Genomic DNA, 9,431 nt, shown 5'->3' on the forward strand with positions numbered 1-9,431 from the left:
TTGATGGGAATGTAACCTTGTGCCAGTTCCACACAGCCTTTAGCTAAAGTAACTTGGTAGTAAGTTTTGAAGTCAGAAATTCTCTATCTTTGTTCTCTTCCAATATTGTGTTGGCTATTCTGGGTTCTTTACATTTCCGTTTGAATAGCCGGGTCAACTTTTCCATTCTTTTGAGAAGCCAGCTGGAATTTTGATAGAGATTACACTGAGTCTGTAGTTCAGTTGGGGGAATATGGCCATATTAACCATATCAAGTCTTCTGATCTATGGACATCTATTTTCATTTCTTTAGATCTGCTTTGCTTTCTTTCAACAGTGTTCTGTGGTTTCCAGAGTATGTTTTTCGCTTCTTTTGTTACATTTGTTCGTCAGCGTTCTGTTCTTTGATACCATTGTAAATGGGATTGTTTTTTTTTTAATCTTACAATGAAGTCAGATTATTCATTGCGACTATATAAATATCCAAGGAGAGACCAATATCCTCTTTCCCTCCTGTGGTTTGGTCTCCCTCCTGTCTGGGCCATGGCCCTGAGCCACACCCTGGGTTCCAGCGGCATCACCCAGTGTCACCAGGGTTTGGCACTGGCCTCTGTCCCCACCGGACCATGGCTCTTCGAGGGCCTCATTCCGGCACAGGGCCCGGTATCAGGGCATGTTCATCCTGGGAAATGAATGAATGAGTGAGTGAGTGAATGAGTGAACGGATGGACAAGTTAATCCATACTGGGTGCTGGATCCTGCATGTTATGGAGCAACTGCCCCCAGATCACTGGCCTGAGGTCCTCCAGGTGAGTCCCGGACTGGTCCTATACCTTCCCCGGAGGCACTTCCGCCCCCTGCCCTCCACCCACACTCCAGGGAAATGGACCCAGGAGGGCGGCTGGCTTCCTAGCACTTCCCTGCAGGCTGCGAGGGAAAGGTTCATTGGAGGTGGAGCTTCGTGAGCGGAGAGGGAAGTGGGCCAGCACTGGGGAGCGGAAGCCCTCCCCCAAGGGCCAGGCAGGCTCCAGGCCGCCAAACGGTTGAAACAACCCAAATGTTCATCCACTGATGGGCCGATAAACAAATTGTATATGTATGCCAGCAAGGATCATTTGGCCATAAAGAGAAAGGAAGCACGGATACATCCGACCACAGGAGGAACCCTGAAAACGCTACGCTAAGTGAAAGACGCCGGTCATAAAAGGCCACATATTGTACGATTCCATCTACATGAAATCCCTAGAATGGGAACATCCATAGAGACGGAAAAGCGACCGGTGGTTGCCAGGAACTGGGGGTAGGAAGCGGAGCCAAAGGTCGAGAGGTGATGGATAAAGGGTACAGGGTTTCTTTTGGGGGGTGACGGAAATGTTCTAATGTTGACGGTGGTGACGGCTGCATAGCCCATGCATATACTGAAAGCCACTGAAGTGTGTACTTTAAACGGGTGGATTATATGGTACATTATAAAGTCTATCTCAACAAAGAGGGAGAATTGCTTATGAACTATATCTCAGTAAAGATTCGTTTTAGATCTCCTTGGAGGGGCACCCGCAGTAGCTCAGTCCCCTTTTCCAGGAGAGGAAGGGGCAGAAGGTTCTGGGTCTAGTCCCCAGCAGCACCACGGATGTGCCGGTCACCTTAACCAGGCCATCTCCCCTCTCTGGAGCTTGTCTCCTCATCTCCAGAATGGGGGGACCAGGTGACATCTGAGCGCCTTTTCACCCCTGATGTGTAATGACTCAAAATGTGGCAGCCCTTTGAGCCAGCAGCCCCAGTTCTGGAAATCTCGCCTGGAGAGCCATCCTCGGGCAGGAGAAAGCACTATTGCTCAAAAATGTTCCGGGCAGCGTTCTCTGTAGAGCTGAAAAACCAGAAGCCACCTAAGCTCCCAACCACAATAGAACAGTTACATAAACAGCAGTTGTGCCATTTAAAACGGGGCCTAAAAATCCCAACAAACATGGGAAAGGCTGCTGCTGTGACATTTGGTGCAAAGCGGGGACAGGGCTGAGTGAGGACAGGAGGCCAGGGCCACGTAAACGTTCCCAGAGTGCAACAGGGACAGACTGGAGCTGGCGCATCAGGGAGAAGCTGTGAGACAGAGCACGTGTCCCACTTCTACTGAGAAGTCACCACCAAAACGTCACCACCACGGTGCCTGTGTGACCTACGAGGTGGAAATCAGTTTCTCCGTGTGTCGTGTGTGTTGCACAGGTGACCCGTAGGCTGCAGTTGCCTCATGGGGCAGGCGGACTCGGTGACAAGGAAGCCAAGCGGCCACTCCCCAGGCTGCCTTGAAGTCGGGGTCCCTGATGGGCAGGGGTCCCCCGGGGGGCAGCTGCCAGGGACCGTGGGGTGGTCCAGGAGGAGCATCCTCACTCAGCTGGATTAGCCCCCCAGGAGAAACTGGGGCTCCCTCTGGGGGGGGAATCATTGCCTCGTGCCAAATTGGAAATGTCTCCTGGACAAAGACTTTGGTGGCTCATTCCACATCTTGCCCCTCTGCTCTGGCACTATCTAGGGCCAAAGCCTCAGTGGAGGAGTGAGAAGGAAATCTGGGAGGGAGATGTCCCCTCATGGTCCAGCCCATGCCCTACTGACCGAGGCAGGGCTCTTCTTCTCTGAAAGCTGGGGCAGTGGTGGCAGGGGCTGGCTGGGCCTCTCCTCTGGCCGCACCAGGTCTGGCCCAGCGAGCTCAGCACAGCTCCCCTCCCGTCCTTCCGTGGGCCCAGTGGGCCTAGGCTTTCCTCACCTCAGTGCCTTCCCACGCCCTCCTCCCCTGCCCCATGCTTCCTGTGGGTGGCTCCCTGCAGGCCTTCGGGGCCCTTACCCCCGCATCCATGTCACAGAGACAAAAGAGGCTGGCCACACCACCTTACCTGAGCCAAAGAAAAACCCACACTCCTGACCCCCTGCATCTGGGAGGAAGGAAAGAGGAGATGAGGAAGTCAGGGAGGATCCAGCAGCTGGCATGGTTGACCGGGCTCTGGTCAAACTCAGCTGTCCTCAACCACCTCTGGCCAGCGGCCGTCAGGGTCTGGGGCGTGGCTCTGGTCCCAGGTACAGGTCTCACCTGAGCTCTGGTTGGGGCCAGCCACCTGGGCAACTGCTGTCCTCAGGTCTCAGAGACAGAGCGAGCCAAGGCAAACAGAGGAACTTCAGGGGATAGGGCTCCTGGGAGTGGGGCCAAGGCAAGAGACAGGGGGTGCTCTGGGCCCAGGAACCGACCCCCAAAAGTCCTGGACGGGCTTTTCCGTTTTCCGAAGCAGTTTGCCACGCGGGACCTCGTTCGCCTTCCAGACTCAGCCCCTGGCCTGAGAGACGGGCAGGACAAGCCCCGTCTTACAAACAAAAAAGCCATTTGTGGGCCTGCTTTGTGACAGGCTCTGCACAGGCTGCTGGCATGCCCAGTCTGGAGACGGACAGACAGAGAGACAACCAAGAATGGTGCGGTGGGGAAGGAGGCCAGCAGAATGTGTCCTCGGGCTGGCTGCCAAGCCCAGGCATGAGAGCCATCACGACAGGGGCTCAGAAAGCCTCCCAGAGCAGCAAGGCCGGAGTGGTGAAGGCTGGGGAGAAAAGGCCACCAGGAATGGCACGTGCAAAGGCTTAGTGATGATGTCAAGTGGCTTCAATTCCTGAGACCTTACTAAGTGCCCGCCGCTATCTCAGTGCCTAATTTTGCAGGGTAGGTATTCTTGTGTCATTTCACAGATGAGAAAACCGAGTGGTATGCTAATGGCCCGCCCACAGTTACTCCTCTAAGGTTTTTGTACGTTAGGGTAGGTGAACTGCCATAACAAAGAACCCCCAAATCTCTGTGGCTTAGCACAAATCGATTCCTTGCTCACCTCATAGTCCTGTGTGAGTCAGGCACCCGCCTCCAAGCTGTGACTCAGAGACCGAGGCTCCGTTCATCCTCTGGGACCACTAGGTTTAGCCCATTGGCCTTTGAGGTTGCTGCGGGGTGGAAACTGAGCTGGCGACTGCACAGGGGAGACTTTTCTGGGCCAAGTAGAAGCGGCATGTGTCACTTCTGCCCCCTTCCCACTGGCCCTATCCATGCCTGGGTGAAAGGGGGTAGGAAATGTGGTCTCTTGGGTGCTCAGGAAGAAGAGAAACCCAAGGACATCAGGGATATTGAACGACTGATCCCTGAGCAATTGACCCTGAACCTGTGTCCTTAGCCATAGTCTGCTGCCTCCCACACATTCTGGAAGAACTGGGCACCTTGGCTCCAAGGTAAGGAACTGGCATGCCTCAAATGCAAGGGTGGGGAAGGACTAGCCCTCAGAGGGCTGCAGGCCAAATGTGAAGGTCTATAGCACCAGCCACGGTGTCTGGAGTTCATCCCCAGGCAGCGAGGAGCCACTGACAGGCTTTAGGCAGGAAAGTGCCATGGGTAAGTCTGGGTTCTAAAGAGATAAGACTGCCTGGGTAGGAAGGGAGGGGCAGGGGTGGGAGGTAAAGGAAACAAGTCCAAGAAGTCATGTGAACGGCCCAGGATCCATGGTGACCCACAGTTGAGTCTCTGGACCCCCACTCCAGTGTTCATCCTCCTCTATCCCAGCCCATTCTGGAAGCCCGGCCACAGGATCTCTGCAGGAGCCCTAAGCAGGACACCCTAGCCCCACCCCAAAGGACAGCTAAGGGAAGGCTGCCCTTGCTCTGGGAGGGCGGACATGTGGCTGTAATTCTATTGTGAGTGTCTGGGAGCTGGCAAGGACAGAGGGACCGATAACCACGTTTTGTTCATTGCAGGCGCCCGCACATCACTCAGGCCCAGGGAGGAGCCATTAACCTAGATCGAGTATGCCCTGCAGGGAAACCATCTCCCAGAAGCCTCATTAGGACAGGGCCTTGCAGCGAGACCCAAGGGGGTGGGTATGGTGGGCCGCTGGGGAGGCTGGGGGTGTCCCTCCCCAGGAGGAAGCATTGGTGGGGCAGGTAAATCATCGGGCCCTGGATCTTGGCTCTTCGTTGCCTGAGGAGGACAGGTGTTTCCAGCCCGTGTAAACCTCCTCAGACCCCTTCTTGTCCCTACGCAGCCTGGTGACAACACCTCACCTTTTTTGTCCCCTCTAGACCCTCTCCTCTCCACAGCCCCCACCCCAGGGTTCTCACAGAGAGGTGGAAGGCCCCCTGCCCCTGACCACAGCTACTGGCTCTTCCCCTCCTTTGTCCTCACCCCTCCTCACGGCCTCCCAGCTAACCACAGTGGTGGCCATAGCCACCATCCCGGTTCCCCAGTGCTGGCCACTGGCAGGCCTGTTCTCACACTCCACTCGTGTCACCTCACCTCACCATGAATCAGCTTGTGAGCACCGTCCTCCCCAGATCCACAGACGATGGGCTGCTGCCCAGAGAGGGCAGGGAGCTTGCCGGAGATCACACAGCAGCAGGGGCCAGAGCCAGAAGTGCTACGTTTACCCCCCTCCTAGCCCCGTCCCATCCGTCCATCCTCCCTCAGATCTGGGAGGGTGACATCAGCTGATGGGTGGCCTTAGGGCTCCATCCCAGTGGACAGAAGCAAAGGGAAGGCAGGAATAACTTCAAGGAAAATAGCCCCTAAAGGAGGTGCATGCAGTGGGCAGTTCCCCCTGGAGCCAAGGATGTTATTACCTCCACGCCCACATGCCTCCTTGGTGGCCCAGGAGCACCGGGAAACCAGATATGTGCCTTCCACGGGCAGAAGCAGCCAGCAAGGATCTCGGATGGGAAGCAGGGGAAGCTGGCAGTGAGAGGCTCACCTATAGATGGGCCCTGAGTGCCCTCTGTCCCTGGAAGGGTGGAAGGGTTGGCTGGGTGGGACTTCAGAAGAGGACACGAAAGAAGTATGAAAAGGCCAAAGGGAGGCCCAGAGCTGTCTTACGATCTCTACTCACCTCAGCCGCTTGGTATAAGGAGGTCTCGTCTTCAGGCCTGAGCCCAAATGAAAATTCCTCATATTCGAATTCCTTCACCGACAGCCACAGTTGCCTGAAGTTATGGCTCACCACCTCCTCCGTATCTGAGCCTCGTCCCACCTCATCTCTGCCTTTAGCTGACGCACCCGGGGAACAGAGGTCCAGGGCAATTCTCTGGAAGATGTAACCCCATAGCACTTGCCTTGCCGGGACAGGCAGCCTTTGGAATCAGAGACCTGGGTGTCATTCTGGCCCCCTTATTGGATGCGACGTGCCCCTGGGCAGGTGGCTTCACCTCTCTGAACGTTAGCTTCCTGTAATGTAAATGGACCAACGTAGCCTATCTTGCACGGTTGTGGGGATCCCATGCCTCCAGTACAGACCACACCAGGGCTCATGGTCCTCGAGGGCCAACTCTGTCACCTCCTACTTCGATTGCCCGCGACCCTGGCAACCTCCAGGAACGGTCTGTCCACTTTGCCATGGCCTCCAAGTCAACTTCTGGAAAGCTGAACTCATTGTTGGTTTCCACACCAGGTCCCCCACTTAAGTTCCACATTTCTGACCTGAGAATGGTGATCATCCTAGACACTGGGATCAAAAGCTCTGAAATCATCTTTGACTCTGCCTTTTGGCTTAAATCCTTCTACACATGGTCACCAAGCTTGGGTAAGAGTCCCTCACCCAAATTTGCCTTCACTCCAGTCCTCTATACTCAGACCAGGGTCGAGACTAAGAGCCTGTCCGCAGCAAGGGCCCTCTATATGAGCTATGGGGTGTGGGTGGGGAGGCAGAGGTGGGGCCCTACCCTCAGGGAGCATCCTATCAATGCAGGAGACTGGTTTGTCCAACCTTCCCCATGACAAAGAGGCACCAACAGCACCATCAACAAAGGCAGTCTGGGAAAGCTACAGGTGGCACTTGGATGGGATATTAAAAGATACGGAGCAGTGAAATCAGGGCAGAGGTGGGGAAGGGCGTTCCAGGCTAGGGAACATAAACTGTCCATTCAATAATATTTTAAGTGCCTGTTGTGTGCAGGCACCTTATGTCCCATACCTAGGAGAGAAGACTCTGTTCTCATGGAGTTTACAAATTCAAACACAATTAAGTACTATGAGGAAAATATAACACAGCATGTGGTGAAGAGTGACAAAGGGAAGCCTCTCTAAGGAAACATTCCCAGAAGATCTTCATGATAAAAAGGAGGCACATAACACTGAAGGGAAGAACATTCTAGGCAAAGGGAACAGCAAGTGCAAAGAAGACAAGCCTGTCTTCTTCAGGGAACAAAAGTACCTTTTGTTTTTAATGTTTATTTATTTTTGAGACAGAGAGAGACAGAGCATGAGCGAGGAAGGGACAGAGAGAGAGGGAAACACAGAATCCGAAGCAGGCTCCAGGCTCTGAGCCGTCAGCACAGAGCCCGACACGGGGTTCGAACTCTTCAAACGCGAGATCATGACCTGAGTTGAAGTCGGACACTCAACCGACTGAGCCACCCAGGTGCCCCCCCTTTTATATATATATATATATATTTTTTTTTTAATGTTTATTTATTTTTGAGACAGAGAGAGACAGAGCATGAGTGAGGAAGGGACAGAGAGAAAGGGAGACAGAACAAAAGTACTTTTACAGGGACCCCTGGGTGGCTCAGCCGATTAAGCATCCGGCTCTCAATTTCAGCTCGAGTCATGATCTCACGGTTGGTAGGTTTGAGCCCTGCATCGGGCTCTGCACTGGCAGTGCGGAGCCTGCTTAGGATTCCCTCTCTCTCCCCCTCTTTGCTTATGTGCATGCACTTTCTCTCTCAAAATAAATAAATAAACTTAAAAAAAAATACTTTTTCTAATCCAGACAGTGTGGTACTGACATAAGGATAGACACATAGACTAATGGGGTAGAACTGAGAGTCCAGAAATAAATCCATATGTCTGCAGCTAATTGATCTGCAACAAGGGTGCCAAGATTGTTCCATGAGAAAAGAATAATCTCTTTGACAAATGGTCCTGGGGATAACTAGGTATCCACCTGCCAAAGAACGAAGGTGGTCCCCTACCTCACAGCATACACAAAAATGAACTCAAAATATGTAAATGTAAGGGCTAACCTTATAAAACTCTTGGAAGAAAATATTCATGACCTTGGGTTTGGCAATGAATTCTTAGACACGACACCGAAGGCACAAGCAACAAAAGGAACAGGTAGAGACAAACGGGGCTTCATCAAAAAATTTTAAAAACTTTTGTGCATCAAGAAAAGGAAAAGAAATAGTATCTGTAAATCAGATCCTTACAGATTTCAAAAGAATCTAGTTTCCGGAATATATAAAGAGCCCTTACAAATCAATAATACAAAGATAAATAGTCCAACTAAAAAAACAGGCAAGAGATCTGAATAGACATGTCCCCAAAAAAGACATATAAATGACCAACGAGCACACGTAAAGATGTTCAGTGTCCCTAATCATCAGGGAAATGCAAATCAAAACCACAATGAGATACCACTTTACACCCATTACAGTGGTCAGAATTTTTAAAACAAACAGTAAATGTCTTGTTGAGGATATGGAGGAACCGGAACTCTCATACACTGCCGGTAGGAATGTAGCATGGGGAAGCTGCTTTAGAGAACAGTTGGGCAGTCCCTCAAAAATAGAAACATAGAATTACCATACGAATCAGCAATTCCACTCCTAGATATATACCCGGGAGAACTGAAAACAGGTACACAAGTGTTCATAAGAGTACTACTCACAACAGTCTAAAGGTGGAAACAACCCAAAAGTCTATCACCTGCGGAGTGATTAAAAAATGTGATATGTTCCACACCATTCTTTGTCAGGGAAATACAAGTCAAAATCATGAGGAGATACCACCTCACACCTGTCAGAGTGGCTAAAATTAACAACACAAGAAACAAAAGATGTGGGCGAGGATGTGGAGAAAGGGGAACCCTCTTGCACGGCTGGTGGGAACGCAAACTGTTACAGTCGCTCTGGAGAAGAGTATGGAGGTTCCTCAAGAAACTAAAAATAGAACTACCCTATGATCCAGCAGTCGCGTTATGAGCTATTTACCCAAAAGATACAAAAATACAGGTTCGAGGGGGTACGTGCACCCCAATGTTTATAGCAGCATTATCAACAATAGTCAAACTATGGAGAGAGCCCAAAGGTCCATCAACTGGTGACTGAATAAAGAAGATGTGGTGATGTGGGTGGGTGTGTACACGATGGAATATTACTCAGCTATCAGAAAGAATGAAATCTTGCCATTTGCAATGAGGGTAGTGGAGCTGGAATGCATTATGCTAAGCGAATTAAGTCAATCAGAGAAAGACAAATGCCATATGACTTCGCTCATATGTGGAATTTAAGAAACAAAGCAGATGAACCCATGGGAAGGAAGGAGGCAAGAGAAGAGAGGGGAAAAAAAAAAAAACCCAAGAGACTCTTAATGATAGAGAACAAACTGTGGGTTGACAGAGGGACGTGGGTGGGAGATGGGCTAGATGGGTGATGGGTACTAAGGAGGGCAC

Source organism: Leopardus geoffroyi, chromosome A3 (genome assembly GCF_018350155.1).
Source record: "Leopardus geoffroyi isolate Oge1 chromosome A3, O.geoffroyi_Oge1_pat1.0, whole genome shotgun sequence".
Taxonomy (NCBI): domain Eukaryota; kingdom Metazoa; phylum Chordata; class Mammalia; order Carnivora; family Felidae; genus Leopardus; species Leopardus geoffroyi.